The sequence below is a fragment of the Echiichthys vipera genome (genome assembly GCF_963691815.1).
Source record: "Echiichthys vipera genome assembly, chromosome: 11".
In the NCBI taxonomy this organism is placed as follows: Eukaryota; Metazoa; Chordata; class Actinopteri; order Perciformes; family Trachinidae; genus Echiichthys; species Echiichthys vipera.
This window is the reverse complement of record NC_139836.1, coordinates 24,691,027-24,708,618: the sequence shown is the minus strand read 5'-3', so window position 1 is coordinate 24,708,618 and position 17,592 is coordinate 24,691,027.

Below are 17,592 nucleotides of genomic sequence, written 5' to 3'. Positions count from 1 at the left end.
ATACTCTGTGGTAATTTGGTCAGGAGGAGAGAAATACCTCCTCCTTCCTCCCACCTGGTGCTGGGTTTCAGCTGGACACAAACACTCTGACGCCCACACTGCCCCTCTGGTCTTTATCTAATTGGAATAATTGCAAATCTCATTTGCATGATTTGCCTTTGGCCACGGAACCTGAGGAAGCCAAGTTGGTATGTGTGTGTCATGGGGGGATGGGGGTGGGGGATGGGGATACTTAGTAAGTGAGACACACAGAGGTACACAAAAAGACTCAAAGTATCTAACCTTATACGCTTGTGATTTGGTCTAAAAGGACTGTATGTCGTGTGCCTTTTGTTTTCTTCCAGTTGAGACGGATCCTTCCCCATTTCTCACATTTCAGAATTCAGATATCTGGATCATTGTGGTCAAAGGTCAACACACCCACCTGTTGGAGCATGCAGCAGTTTTCAACCTTCATGTGCAGAAATACTGTTCCAGTTCTGACAGTGTGATTGTCCTTTTAGTCACTAAATTACTTCCATTAAAGGCAGCAGTGTGTGTGTGTGTGTGTGTCTGTGTGTGTGTGTGTGTGTGTGTGTGTGTGTGTGTGTGTGTGTGTGTGTGTGTGTGTGTGTGTGTGCGTGTGTGTGCGTGTGTGCGTGTGTGTGTGTGTGTGTGTGTGTGTGTGTGTGTAAAAATCCATGTGCCACATGTATAAAGCAATGCATATTCACAAAAGTAATTTTCCATTCTGTTAAAAGAACAGAACGCAAATGTGTGCGTGCATACTTCAGACCAGGTGAACATGTTATAGTTCAGTTTAAATCTAAATCTCTGCTGAGGGCGCAGGCGTTACCTTTTCTTCCCCGATGGTGCTTTCTGATAGCCTTGCACCTATATGATGTGCATGATTACTCTCCTTCATTACAGTCTACGCAGTCATCAATGGCACTTTTGTTATTTCTATTCAAGTCAAGTCAAGTCAAGTCAAGTCAAGTCAGTTTTATTGTCAAAAATTGCAATATGCATGACATACAAAATGCAAAAAATGAAATTACAGTCCTCTCAGACCCAGTGCAATCGGCATATAGGTCTGAGAGGACTGTAATTTCATTTTTCACTTTTGTTATTTCTATTCACATTACTGTGTGGGTAGAAAGGCTTATACAGGTTTACCCACTTTGAGTATTATTCATCTTTATAAAACTGAACCATGTGTTTATTCAACACTTTATGAATGTAAAGAAAATGGTGTGAATACACATTTTGGTTGTGAACCTACACAGAAATGAGCCTTGATCTTTTGTGAGAACATTCATTTTATAGATACAAATATATTTTATAATATCCTTTCATCATTTTCTCCCATTCTAAGTGTGCACCCTAAGTGCAAATGCTCCAATAAATCAGATGAAGTCTGGCAGTATGAGTAGTGGAATCAGGTTCTTTCAGCTTCAGATGAAGTCTTTTCCTCCCTTCACGGGCGGGACTCTGTAACAATGTAGTGACCTTTTTCTGACATTTGATATCGTGCACATTAGCATTATTATAAAGTGTCTCTGCAGGCATACTATGGAGGGTGACGCATGGAGGGATAGGGGACGGAAAGAGCTGACAGAACGCACGTCTTCAACAGTGACAATGACTGAAAAATGACTCGTGTTGGTGTCAGAGTTGCATGCTGACAGGCGTTTTCTCTCTCTTACACACACACACACACACAGTTAAAGGTCTGTAATTGCTCGAGGAACATTGCCACACTGTGCCCAGGTGCAATCCACACCCCCGTGCCTTTTGTCCATACCAATCACTAGATATAATACTAACTCTTTCTCATTTAGATGGCTACATAGCAGCCCGTGCATACAACAGATACTATCAATATACAACTGTTTTTATCAATATAGCAGCAACATTCAAGTGCTTTGACAAAAATTCATATTGGCCGTGTCAATTAACAGCTGTAGCACACACTCACTAACTCGTTTTCTCATTTTAGCTGCTCTGGCAAACACAACCACAACCTGTCCTGCTTGTTAGGTTCAATGTGACACATGTGGGGTAGTGCTTTAATGTTCATCCAAGAGAAATCCCACTTAATTCATTTTTTTATGGAAACGTTTACTTGTCATCAAATATTTGGACATTGATTTTCACATCACATGGGCTACAGTTTAAGCTCCAGTGGCGCAATCGGTCAGCGCGCGGTACTTATAAGACAGTACTATGCAGAGTGATGCCGAGGTTGAAAGTTCAAGCCTCACCTGGAGCACTTCAATACATTGCACAATACAGTGTTAGTATTACTGTGCTTGTAATATTTAGCAAAGCAGTATGTGTGTTGATGCAATAATTGTCTTGATAGGAAAAACAACTCAGTCTGCCTAGAATCCATTCAAAAGGTGAAACACTTCCGGCACCTTTACATGTTGACCTTTCAGCTCACTCTCTGCACACAGACAGGGCATGTCATAATACACTTGCAACATTCAGTGCCCCTGAGCATATTGACAGTGAAAACCAAGATCGAAGTTGTAATACAGAAAACTCTGGGTGTAGAACATATTTATATTGATCATCTCATCCTCCTTACAGCATTATAGTTTTAGCTTTTATTCACTTAGACAAATAGCCTAAACTGTACACACACTGCGGTGACACGTTCACAGCGATAACTTTACTTACTAACTGCTAACTCCATACACACTCTATCTCTGTCTCTTGACTACACACTAAGGTTACACACAACCTTCGCTGATTGATTTTGCTACTTGTATAACACATTTATTTTAAAAAGCATCTTAATTATTATTATTATTATTATTTTTATTATTTTAATTCCACAATGATTAGGCCCGGCAGGGAGCCAGCTCAGGCTTGGTGGGCTTGTGGGCTTGCAATCACACATAACAGTCACATCCAAAAAAATCTGCAGGGTTATGCCAGACTGTCACAGGGTAATTTAGAATCACAAACATGCCGTAGGACTGAACACCCACGCAGACACTGGGAGAGCAGGCTTACTCCACACAGAAAGGCTCCAGCCAGCTGGACCACTACACATGCTGCGGTATAAAAATGCTCACAATGCCGTTATGTGTAAGTTAAGTGTATTGCGTTGTCGTACATTTATTTTGTTTTGCTCACAAACTACCAACAAGTGTCTAATGAAAGAGTTTGTTGTAAGCTGTGCAGATGTCCCTTGATGAAAATGTGTGATTTAGGGGTAATTCACGTAATGCAGTCCCTTGCACTTGCTGACATTCTGCCATTATCTGTGCAACTTAACTGAAAAACAATATTGTCGACATATATAGTTAGGAGACCGGGATGGCATGGGCAGAAAATGTAGGGTCACCATGAAAGACTTAGTAAGATGTGAGAGATTCTGTAGAATGACTTTCTTCTTACAATGTCAGTGTTTCATGCCATGTTGAAGGCAGAGAGGCGACAATTGCTTGCTATTTAAAGTACGGGTACGTTTCCTTTTTCTTCTTAAGTGACATGAGATAGATAGAAATATGTTGTAGTAGTCAGTAGCTGGCTGCCCTTTGGTAGTGCATGCTGCCCCTGTAATATGTGCGTCACTTTGTCCTGCTAAGAAGTACAAGTCGTCTCTCAGTATCTGCACCAACACCCTCAAGTCATGGCCCTATGCATTTCTTGTACTTTGGCCATTCCAGTCACTTTCACTCTGAAATGCACTGGCACGGTTTTCTCTATGATGTTGTGTACTTTAGGGAGCTGAATTTTATGTGACAGTGTGGATAGATGAAGCAAAGAGAGACACAGAAGTGAGAGGAGGTTAGAGGGGAATCCAATTTCTGAGGACACGGGACATTGCCTGTCTGTCTCAGTCTGTGTTTTATATATTTGGCCTCGGAGACAGCAGCCGTTGGAATACACGTCCTCTGAGGCGGCTCCATTGGAGATTTTATTTCAACTTGATAAGTCCTGATGGAGAGAGGGAGCGAGGCAAAAAGAAAGGGAGGGTAGAGAGAGGAAACCAGTTGTAAAAGTGAATAATAAGACAAATGGATGTTGTGCAGCGGGATGTGACAGGAGGTTCTGATTGTTTGCGGAGGAGTGGAATAGTAGGGAAGCTATAGTGAGACAATCTATTCGCCTGTCTATGTATCCATAAGCTCTGTTTTTGATTGACTGTTCTGATTCAAAGCTACATTTAGGGACTGAGGCCGAAACTATATCTGAATGTAACTTAAACAAGCAAGCAACAAGCAATAACAATGTAATTAAGAAGCTATTGGCTATAATTACGTGTTGGTTTGCACTGATGGCTTCATAAGGACGTTGCAAACTTTTTTAATGGTTGTAAGGATATATTAATAGAAATATAATTGAAGAGGAATATAGGCTTGAAATCCGGCCCAACAGTTGAGTGGCTGTTCAGCACAACATCACATTGAGTCCAAAAAGGTGACCAGAAACTGTAGCAGATGGTGAAGGCTCATTAAGAAGATGATGATGCTCAGCCAACTTCGGAAATTATGTTCCTACGTACTGACTGCAGTACCGCAGAGGTAACCACTGTACAAAGTTCCATGTTCCCTGCGTGGTATTTATCCCATTTCTCAAGAGGCTACACAAGGCGTAAAAGAGCCACCAGTTTATTCTAGAAAAAAAAAGTTCTAAAATCCGCATGTTTGATTTTGTACTTTTTGTTCTCAAGAAATAAATCTCTGCATTCTCTATGTATCAATTCTATACTTGGCTTGGCTGGGAACCGGAGGGTCGCCGATTCGAGTCCCTGAGTGGACCATGAATGGAGCGTGGACTGGTGGCTGCAGAGGTACCAGTTCATCTCCTGGGGTCACAGCCGAGGTGCTGTTGAGTAAGGCACCGAACCCCCAACTGCTCGGGGCGCCGGTCCACTGGTAACCACCTCGCTCTGACATCTCTCCATTAATTGCATGTATATAGGTCCTGTTTGTGCATATGTGTGTATTTCGGGCCTGTGTGTGTAACATGAATAACAATAGAGTGAAGAAATCGAATTTCCCGTTGCTGGATTAATAAAGTAATTCTTCTTCTTCTTAACGTCATCAGGGTTATCTTCCACGGACAGCATATATCCAACAACAAGCCCTCACAACAAAGTGAGGATGTGGAGATTGAAATGCATGTACATTTATTAAGCAGGGAAGGTGTTAATAAATTACATTTTTGGTTATTTCTGTGTTTTTATGTCTGAGCCCCAGTAGCTCTCTCTTCCCTGTTTCCTATCTTCCTTTATACTTTCCTCTGTCCAATAAAGGTGAGAAATGCCCCAAAACAAAAGGTTCTGGTTCTGCATGTTGCATCTGCAGTCTGTAGAGGCTTTAAGGATGCCACTTAGTTGACAGCTCCTCAAGATGAGTTAAAAGCGTTGGGGCGTGACCAAACACTGAGGATGAGGAAAGCCTACCAATATACTTCTCGTCTAAAGGCAGAAAATGTTGCATTCTGCTGCGCCAATAGCAAGACTTATATCAAATCAATGGTTTTACTGTGACAATTCTCATTTCTAAATATAAATAGCTGAGACATAACAGTCAGAGTGAAGATATACTGTTGATGTTAAAGAAAAGAAGTATACTGCACAATGTTCAGATGCGTGTAGCCTCGCCTTGAATCGCTATAGTGAAGGGGTTGTTGATGCAGGCTGGAGAGACCAATGTGGACGTGACGAATGAGCCTGTTCTGAATTACCAAAAACCATCAGAATAACCAACTCGGAAGAACTAGGCTTGTCACACTCGATAGATTAAAATAGTCTTATACATTATACATATATGTATTTACTGAGATGCACTTGCCTTCCATTTGATAGCTATCAGACAGCCGGGCAGTAAACTCTCAATTTATGACTGCAACTCTGTGTGTGTGTGTGTGTGTGTGTGTGTGTGTGTGTGTGTGTGTGTGTGTGTGTGTGTGTGTGTGTGTGTGTGTGTGTGTGTGTGTGTGTGTGTGTGTGTGTGTGTGTGTGTGTGTGTGTGTGTGTGTGTGTGTGTGTGTGTGTGTGTGTGTGTGCGCGTGTGTGCGCGTGTGTGCGCGTGTGAGTGAGTGTGCGTATGAGTGTGAGTCCAGATGAGGCATGCTTGACATGCATGAGCCTAACACGCAGCACATTGATTTACTACTCACTCTCTCTCTCTCTCACACACACACACACACACACTCCTCACTGTCTCTCTCTTTTTCTCACTCACACCTGTCAGGCTGCTCATGCATTTATAGATGAATAGAGGTTTTGGGGAGCTGGCTGGCTTGAAGACAACATTATTGCTTGTAGACGGAGAGCATAGGCGAATGTTACACAGCTGGTGGAGCTTTAGAAATGGTGAACGTCGAGAGGATACAAGAGGAATAGAAGATAAGTAAAGAAAGCAGAGATCAAGTGATTTGGACTCAGGGAAAAGGTGACTGGAGTGAGAAAAGACAGATATACGGGATGAAAAAGAGATTGAGGAAGATTCTGAAGAGACCATCTGCACCTTCGACACCATGCACACTGGAAAGAGAATAAATCAGAGGTCTCACACTGTTTCCGTTCATGAAGAACTGAGACTCTGCAGGTTTTTTATTGCAGTTGATTTCACTGAGTAGTTCCTACTTTGTGGTTGATTTTTAAAATAGCACAAATAATAAGTTGCTACTTCAACCACTCAAATCGAAACGCTGATGAGAGCGACGCAGAGAAAAGCCGACATCGTTTCTACCAACAAAAGCCTTCAGAGCCGTTCTCTGGTGTTTGTGCTCGTACATGTGCAAACACGCTTTACAAAAGCCCACCTCTCTCAAACGGGCCGTGGATGGGCACGGAGCAGTTGCACTCACACTGGTGGAACGAACTAGGCTTTACCCGTAAAACCTGTTTTGGCCCGGTGCGGAAGGACAGTGTGAGTGCGCCCTAAAATCACTTTCCTATGGAGCGAATCAACGGAACAAAAGTCATATGACAAGAGTCAGGTTACTGTGAGGGGTCCATCACAGCCTGAAAGTGGTGAGTCTGCAGGTGTTTACCAAGCAGAAAAGACCATATGCATTTTACTGATTTGCAACCACAGTGTAGGAACTACTCACAAAAATCAGCCATTTCCTGTTTCGTAGAAAATCTGCAGCCCTCCGTTATATGAAGCATAACGATTTTATCAAAAAAACTAATTGAGTTTGTTTCTGTTTACATGTAGTTTCTGGATGTAGGGCAACCCACCTGGAATGGGGTATGAGACAACTACGGCTGACGTGTGAAGCTGGCAAATTTAGGTATGAGTTGTTTATTGGAATGCGGCCTGTTTACAGGAAAGACCCGCCAATGTTTGCATGCTCAGTATTTAGACAATGTAAGAAAAAGCAAATGATAAATGTGAAAGCGGTGGTGGAAGCAGGTGAAAAGAGAGTAAACAAGAGGGATTGAGAGGCTGATGAAGGAAAGCCAATGGATGAAAGAGAACCAACACAGAAGATCAAGAGAGCAACAAAAAGAAGAAAAATCAATATCTAATTTTGCAGGCAAACAACCTCACAAACAGACCTGAACGCGGAGAGGTGATTCCTTTGGTTGCTCATTTTACCTTTTGGGTGAAAATTACGGATAATAATAAAAATGTGGATTGAATCTTTAAACTGGGTTCCGCACATGTAATTCTATATCACAATATATCCTGAGGTGAAACATCCTCTGAATATTTAACTGAGAAATCATTTGGGAACACTGAATGCAATCCAGTGAATTAAATGGAAAATCAAGATGTTTAATTACTGTACAAAAATGCAAATAAATCTAATCTTGTAAATTGAATAGCGACACAGCCTGGTGATCAATTGGCAACGCTGTCCATGATGACTTTCAACCAGTTAAATGTAGGAAAGAAATGCTTGAGAAATTTCAATTTCACGCTCTTCCCATCGTATATTTTATCATATTGACCATTCCTAGATAGAAGAATATTCAGTATGGATGAGTCAATGGACTGGTGGGTGAAAGGAGAGGAAAGGAAACTCTTAGGAATGATGGATGGATGGATAGATGGATGGATGGATGGATGGATGGATGGATGGAGTAATTGATTGATGACCTGATGATCATACAGCAAGTCCAACACTCACTCTTCTTTTAACTATGTTTTCTTCATCCCCTGAGAGTGTTATCTGACTTTTAAGCTGCTAGATGCTCCACTATGGTTACCAGTTAGTCACTACCTTTGTCTGCCATCTGGTGCTAGGCAGGCAGGGTTGAGTGGATAGATTCATCGGAGCATTTGAACAAAAAAAAAGCTGCAACGGTTTCTGGAAATCCGGTTGATGAGAGCGGTGAGAGTGAACAAAAACAGTAAAGTCCACAAAACCAAAATAATGAGCTGGAGGACACCTTAGAACTGATTATAGATTGTTTGTTGTGGGTTTATCCCTGTGAGCCACCCCTTTTTTATTTCATAATAGATCCACAAATTACCTTATGACAAGACGAATTAATCATCTGCATCGTCTAATTCTCCCAGAAAAAGCTTATTAACATAGGGCAGTCCAATTGTGTTGACATCCTGTTGCAGCTGCATGTCTAAATAATAATTATCTTGTACTTTATACAATCTTTTTAGCAACTAATGGGGTTTTGGGGGGTGAAGTTTACCCTGCTGCTGCTGCCTCTTAAATCCCAGCTGAAAAGTGCGTCTGTCGAATACCTAAAATGTTGAAATGCAAATATTAGTCGCTCCCCTCTGGAAACTGTCAAGTCAAAAGCTTAAACTGAGTAAAATAACAATGAGGTTCTGAGTAAAATATTAATCTGTGTTGGATACATCTGAGGTCACATATTCTTCCTCTGTGGCCTCTGTAGAACTAAAGAAGAAAGTGTGTGTACCGCCCTTTCAAACCAGGTCAGGTCACACACAAACACACCATCAGTTTGAAATTCCTGTGAGCATTTATACATTTGAATATGCATGAATGTACTAACAAAACAAAGTTATTTGCGCAAATTCAGGGACGAACGGTTGAAAATTAAATAAAGAAAACATACACATGCTGTCACCGGAGTGGATACCAACGCACCACTTAAATCAGATGCAGCAATACTCTCCTTTATCCATTATCACACCAGTTATTCTACTTTTTAACACAATTTCTCAATAATTTATAGAGAGAAATAAAAAGGAAGAAGTAGTTGCACTGAACCACTGATCATGCTTTTAGTTGTTTAAGTTGTTAAAGTCTATATGCAGTTGTGGTGGAGTCAGTTGGGTTAACAAACATTGAGTGTATATGACAGAACTAGCATTGAGCCACGAAAAACAACAAATCTGGAAAACTCCACTGAACATATTAGGTAGTTAGAATCATATCATCAGTATTATGTTTGCAGGGAGGAGGTGATGCACACCTGACACAAACACACAGAGTCAATCAGAGCACTTAGCTGTAAAAAGAGTTGATCTCAGTGTGACTGAGGCAGAGAGCAGCAGGCCTCGGAGCACCAACTCTTTTTCATTTCCTCTGTTACAAGGCACATGGTAAACACAAGCTACCAGCCTGCGTGTGTGTGTGTGTGTGTGTGTGTGTGTGTGTGTGTGTGTGTGTGTGTGTGTGTGTGTGTGTGTGTCAAAGTCACGTGTCCTCAAATTTTACTGAAGAGACATGTAGCCATAAGCTGCATGTGCCATGTGATACACATGATTTTTGTATGTGTATGTATTCCACAGCTGTCTTCTGCCCTCTACTGATTGCAACACACACTCCATTCCTAGTGTATCTGAGGAGTGAGATGAGAGGGAAATGAAAACAACAGTAGTTGATGCAACAAAGAAAACTGGACAGGATTAGAAGAGATGATCGACGGTGTCAAGGACAACAATTTAACACTTGTGGGTTTCCCCGTGCATTTACACAGCAACTAAACTAAACTCACTGTAGTCCCTCTGGAGCTGAGGCAATCATCAACAACTCCATTTTTACTGTTGATGATTCATTAAGGCTGCATGTTTCTTACCTTCCTGTTCTTATTGTATATGTGTTCATTGTAGTGCTGTCCTAATTCAAAACTTTATAAATTGTTTGCTTTGTAGCCTTTCCCTCAAAAAGATATTTTTTAGCCATACATTTGGCATAGAGGACTTACCATTAAGAGTACTCTCATAAAAGGTACAGAACACTTGACCTTGACTCAAATTTCTTCCATGTCTATATAAAGCATGCATGTGATGCACTTTGCAACGAATTTTAAGTTACATGCAACGTCAGGTACCAACAAAAAAATGAATCAGCAGTTTGTTCCGACTCTTCCAACAAGTCCAGGTGTCGAGATAGGAGATAGTCTGCACAGAAAATCGGGGCGATAAATCCATGTCGCTTGGATTGCTATGGCAATAAACAAACATGGCCCTCGCACAAGGTATCAAAAGTATCCAACAGCTATAAACTATATATTTGAGCCAGATGAGCTAACGATAACCACAACGGAAGACACTACAAAGCAGCTTTACGAGAAATCAAATGAGATGTTTGTTTCGACTGAATACTGCCAGAGTACAGCTGGGTAATAGAGCTGCCTTCACCTCGCATATAAAATTGATTCAACAGCCTCTGGAATGGCAAAACAAGGTCTATATTTCACTGTGTAAGATACTGTGGCAAAGAGAGATGTGATGATCTAATGATGTTGATGGGCTACAGGTGTGCCAAGCCTCAGCTGTGGCACTAAAACCTGTATAGGTAACAACATATATCACTGACATTTGACTTTTTATTTCGGAAAAAACTCATCTGTTTGGTTTGTGCTCCCTTAAAGTTAAACATTTCATATGGTGAGCTCTAGTGGCAACTGGGTTTAGACTTAATCACAGATGCAGTCTAAACTACAGTTTCTGAGGATACAGCAAAGTGAGACATTGTGTGATTTTATTTCAACTCTAAACTCACACATGTCATAATTTTGTTTTTGGCAACCCTATTACCAAGAACCTTGGTATTGGATAATTCTGCAAAACCCTTGATTACAACTCAATTACAACATTTTCATTAGGTCTAATGCACGTTTTTGTTTGAAATTCCTGTTCTCTACAATATTTGTGCATGGCAACTACAATAAAGATTATAATTAAGGCAAAGAACACCATGGTTCAAGTGCGGTTACAGTAAGACAACTATGGAAACACTTAAAGCTACAGTCAGTAAGATTTTCATCTAGTTTATTGTCTGTTGAGTCACTTTCTATCAAAAAGTGAGTTCAAACAATGGTGATTGATCACATGACCCACTAATGAAAGCACTTGTACTTGCCTTTTTGCTGAGTATTCCAATCTGTGTGTCTATGGCGACATTCTCTCTCTAAACGCAAATACGCCGCCATGTTAGCGAAGTGGTTGGTCATCCAGGTGGAGCTCAAAACTGTCGGATGCTGCGTTGACTTGTACTTGGAAATCGGGAACTTTCAACTTTTGAGGCAGGCTTGTAGTAAGGGCAGAAGTGCAATAGGAACATGCGTGTGTATGGATTTAAGAGGGGAACATATAGGGAATGGACCGGATGTAGAGAGGTGAATGTGTGTCAATAAAGTTTACAAAAGAGCAAATAAATTAGAAAAAAAATAGTCAACACACATAGCGACTGTGAACATGACAAGATGGAGGGCTCTGAAAGAACATGCTCGTCTGAAATTACATCTTACTGCCTAAGAGGTTGCTAGAAACAACTTATCTCAATTCTTACAGATTATGACTTTAAAGCCAAAGAAAGACCAAGGCTACATGAATAAAAAGGACTTGACACAAATGTAAATTGAAGTTCTGTGACGGGACACAAACTAAGGCCTCTGGCATGTAAGTCATGAAGGGATCTACTTTTCTGCATTGTCACATTGGTATTGGACAAACTGGGGTGGTTCAACACCACAATCCTTTGTTTACAAGCTACCTTTCATTAACCCGCCCAACAGCTGCCACACAATGACACAGAAACTTGGCTTTGTCAATTGATGTGCCGGCCCGCTTTAATCAATCCATCATATGTGATGTGTACGATAACCGAGAAGGTTGCATTTACAAAACTTTACAGGTGTGTAGCAGAGATCAAGATGACCGAAGATGGTTGTGGTCTGAGTAAGCATTGTGGTGTGAGATGGTCTCTTGTATATGTAGAGAAATCTGAGTCAAAACCAAATATATCAACACATATCTAAATTTTGTAGCTGACCCTGAGCTTAAACAAGAGAGGACACTTTATTATTTGGGATTTGTGGTTGTTTTTGCCAAATTCTTAAAATGATTCAACTCCTTGGTTGCCTATTCTCCACAGCATGATTGTTTGGAAAGACTGACAGCTATTAGTTGAATAGTTGATGTTCAGAGATGAAACTTTTTTTATGTTTTCCCCAGTCACTACTTTGCACCGCCATTATTTCCCAGTGCTATCCTATTGCATATCTCATTACTGCTTCATGCATTCTTTTCTTTTGTTTTATTGTCTCAGCTATGGTGTCCAGCCTGTCAGTCCTGCACAAATTGAACAAGCAGGGACTTAAAAACATCTTCTTCTGCCTTGTAGATTAGACATATTAGTCTTCTTGTCATTAGAGAAACAGCAGGTCTGTTCTCCAGTTGTCTGTCGAAGCTTTGTGGCCGTGCTGTCAAGATTTTAGACAAATGACAGTGAAAACGCTGAGAGAAAAATATGAGAGAAAAAAGCTAAGCTCCAGATCCCTGCATCCTTAAGCACAGGTAGGTGATAGATGGGCCTGTTTACACCCTTGGAGAGAAGGATGAGGGGAATGGAGGAGGGATGGAGGAAAAAGCAAAAATGAGACAGATGAGCAAGAAGAGAAAAAAAGGAAGATATGCAAAATCAAAGAAGATGGAGAATGGGATGGAGGAGGATCTTGGTGGGGAGATGAAAAAGGGAAGGAAGTGAAAGATATGTGTGTGAAGAGTTGATGGGGCGTAAAGGACTAAAGACAGCCAGGAAGGAGAGAGGAAGGAATCCACTGACGGAGGTGGAGTGAAGGTGAGTAAAATTGAGATAGAGATGGTCCTGCAGGAAGAAATAAAAGAATAAAGATAGAGTGAAAGTGAAGAAGATTTGATGGACAGAAAGAGAGAGATGTAAACAAAAGGGGAAGAGATCCAGACAAAGAGGGATGAGCTCAGCGATGGTGATGGATGATTCAATTTTATCTCATGGAAAAGTTAGTGATTTCAAAGTCATCAGTCAGCGGTGGGCACCTTTGCAAACTCACTTGCTGTTGTGTTGGTGAAAGTTTTGGGGGTTGTGTCATTAAAGCACCTGCTGCCCGTCAACAAATTCCAACACCGTCAGCAGCGACACACTCCTTTGTGAGTTTTGACTGCACTCAGAGACCACTACACAATCATCGCAGTTACACGTACTATAGAATTGACGTTTCAAGACTTGCAACCAAAAAAGACGACGACACGGTTATGTGCGGAAGGTATAGTTGAAACATTAGCTGATATGTGGTAGGATCATGTCCAACTGTGTGGTGGTGTTTGGTTTAGCTACAAGCTAACGCCAGACAAAGCTGTATACGTGGTTGCTGATGATTTATCCCCACTCCTGCAGGAACATGTCCTGTTGTGTAGTGTTTGGTTTTATAAGTCATTTTTTTGTGATATTTGATGGTATAGATGCTATATTCCCTTACAGTCCACTGCTAACTACATGCAGCTACATGCTAACGCTATAGAAAGCTGCTCCTGCTTGAACATGTTGGGTTATGTAGTGTTTGTCTGAGAAGACTTTATTGTAGATTTTTGACAGCAGAAAATCACTGTGTAGAGGCCTACTCCGTTGCAATCAGCTTTATTGATTTTCGAGTCGTTGTGTTGTGTAATAAAACATAATCATACCTTTAACAAAGCAAGGATTGTCAGGAATTGACTCATTTTTCTAAAAAAAAAAATATATATATATATATATATGTATATATAAAACCAATGTTATATAAAAATAAAAGTACAACAATGCACACACAAACAATGAAGCCTGGGTATAAAGCGTTGTGGTCTAATCATGGAGAGATTTGTTCTGCTTTCCGTGTGAGTCACAGCATATGAACACAAAATCTTCACAATGATGACAACTCAATCAGTAGCACCATTATCTTGAGATTCTGTCACCATGAAAGCTCAATCTGCAATCCTAACACAAACAATAGGAAAGACATTGGGCAACCTGTTTTGAATAACAATGGTGGGAATATCTAAAACTAACTGGAACAGAGATTTAGTGTTATAAAAACAATTACTTTCTATCAATCAATCCATAAAGTTATAAAGCCTAGTTTTACTGTATTTATTTGCCTTTAACTAAGACACCCATTTTCTACACAGTTTCCTTAGTACTGCTTTATTTTTTAAATTCCTTTTCTATTTTGCTACTTTCATCAACGTGTCCTTCTTTCTCATTGACCTGGTTGGTCCTAATTGTTGGCAGATGGAAATGGTAAAACCTCGGAGCAATTTTGCTGCTCTGTCACCTTGTTCATTACAGCATGATAATGACAAGATGTTGCATACTGTACTCTTAATACACTAACAGATATATATAGAAGTAGACGAATGCAGTTATGAAAGTCAGCACTTTAACTCAGAGGTCTCCAGTTTCATGGCGGTAGATGGTGGTGGAAAGACCAGCGGCTACAGATATTGTAAATCTCATCACAGAACTTTATTTGAAAATGTATGTTCACTAAGATCCATCCATCCAGTCTGCAGACAAACAAATGAGTCTGGCAAAAATCCTGAGAGAAACTCTCCCTCCATCATCTTAAAATATAAAGAATGATCCACTGGTGTTTATTAAGTGGATTATTTAATCAAATTCTGTGTGCATAAAAGCAATGTGAAATGTGTAACTGATTATACTGTATATATATATATTCCATGGAGGAGGTAGGGGAAGTTTTTATTATATTCAGCAGCATTGCCAAAAAAAAGAAACCAAAGCAGCATAGAAGTATTTAAACATTGAAAAAAAAATATGGCGCAATAGAATAATTGTGTGTCGTCAGCATAAAATACCTATACTAACTGATGTTGCAGTTGCTGATGTTCTAAGCAAAGCAAAGTATGCAGAAACTTAACACAAGGGGGAAACCACAGAGCGTGTCAATCTTGTTCCTTAGCTAGCTACATGGTCTCAGGTTATTCACCAGCCACTGGTTTTCTCGTGCTGGGCAGGTGGTAGTGGGTACAGAGGGTTTTGTCAAAACGTCTGGATTGGAAATGGCTGCCAATGGATTATGTTGAAAGAGGCAGGACTCTCATGCAATCTATGTGTAGCTCAAAGAAGAGCTGGGTATCAGTTCTCAGTGGATTTGTAAACTACCAACTTTAGAAGAGGGACCAAGTGTGCATGCATCGAAATTAGTCAGTATAAGATACCTACTGTATGTTATTGTCAGTGTCAAAAATATGGCTCCGCAGAGCTTTAATTTGAAGCTATGCATGCCTTGCTGGAAATACAAATTATGAAGATCTTGTCTTACCTCATATTGTCTTGTTGACATTGACGGCACAGTTTCAGGAAAATCTTGTTCTGGCAATGTCTCTCTTTTTTCCCTGCCAGGGAAGTTTGGCTGTGCACAAAGGAAACAGTGGGTTATGTAATGAACAGGTCACAAGAATGTCAATCAGTCACCATAGAAAACCGCATTATGCTAATTGCCCATATGCTAATTAACTTTATGCTAATCCCTTTAAAGCACTCTGCCTTACCCTAGGCCCTAGATGCTCTCAGAATGGAAATGTGTGTCCTCAGGTGTGTCTTCGGATGCATGTGTGTGTTGGATGTTCTGATTTCTCAGCCCTGTGACTGTGTAAGATTGTCTCGGTGTTGGTGCATGTGTAATGCTACTCTAAGAACTGTTCTGGAGTCAGTCCCCCAGCATTAAACCTGTGTCAGCCTGGTAAATCTGCAGTCCTTGCAACTATGGCAAGATCAGTCTAATCCTAATCCCCAATTATTTTGTGTGTGTGTGTGTGTGTGTGTGTGTGTGTGTGTGTGTGTGTGTGTGTGTGTGTGTGTGTGTGTGTGTGTGTGTGTGGTATGAGTGTAACTGTGTATACAGTATGAGCCTACATACATGAAGACCTGTGATGCCTGTTGTTTTGACAGCAGACCGATGGGAGGTTTCCAGCTGATAATTGGCCAGATGTGTGTAAGAACACACTGCAATGATGCCGTGTGTGTGTGTGTGTGTGTGTGTGTGTGTGTGTGTGTGTGTGTGTGTGTGTGTGTGTATTGTGTTGTCGTCTATTTTCTTAATATGAAACAATGGAAACACAGCAAGGCGCGGAAACACACATGCAGAAATATTGACACCCCATAGATAGATTTAGATAAGCGAACATACTGCTTTCACAGTGTGATCCAGTCTAAGGCGTTAACACGAAGACACACACAGCAGGAGGAGCTCTACCCACTGTGTCAGTGTTTAAATAAAATGTCAATCATGTCATTTGGTTTTCCTTGAACAAATACAAAATGGTACAATATCTTTCTCTTCTATGTATCCTCTCCTGAATTCAATCACATTTAATTTAACAAATAACCGATAATAATGAAACAAGCAAAGCATAGTCAGACAGCTAATACTTAGGAAAGTGCTTTTTATTTGTTGTGCAGATTTTTAATTAGTTAATGGAGCTATTAAAAAACACTTATTGTCTGTGATTATTTCTCTCCAAGTCACATTTATCTAAATTGCTGCATTAGAGCTCAACATCGTTTGGAGAAAAAGCATAGAAATATGTCACTTCTCCACTTTTAACTTGTACTGAGTCACACTCAAACCTGTTGAGATGTTGTTGAGTGTGTCGACGTGTTTGTGCATCTGTGCCTGTGTGTGTGTGTGTGTGTGTGTGTGTGTGTGTGTGTGTGTGTGTGTGTGTGTGTGTGTGTGTGTGTGTGTGTGTGTGTGTCGGTCTCCATGTGTCAATATGTACGGTATGTGTGCACCTCTGCATCTATGGCTGCTGTGTGTGTGAGTGTCTGGGAGAAGCATGCTTGACATGCAGCTTAAAGCACAGCACTTTGATTTACTGCTCACACTCTCACACACACTCACACTCACACTCACAATCACACATGACAGACTGCCCATGCATTCATGGTTGAATGAAAGGTTTTGGGGAACCGGCTATTGCACTACTGGTGGAGCATTGGATATGGTGAAGAAGAAGGAATGACACAAAGAGAGAGGGGGGGGGGAGAGAGAGAGAGAGAGAGAGAGAGAGAGAGAGGAGAGAGAGAGAGAGAGAGAGAGAGAGAGAGAGAGAGAGAGAGAGAGAGAAATCATGCTCCTTATGTACTAATCTCACAATATAAAGAGAACACACCACATGTTTCTTAACCTGCAGCATCACCTAATCCTGATCTTAATTAGAGAAACATATTTGAGACATAAAGACATTTTCACAGCAAATATGTCTGGTATACAACCCAAGGTGATGCGATTACTTTATACCCATTTGATTAAGGATTACTGTTGTTGATGCCTACAAGTGTAGAAGCAGTTAACTACTAATTTGTTCATTTCCTGCACTCAAAACAAACCTACACACACACACACACACACACACACACACACACACACACACA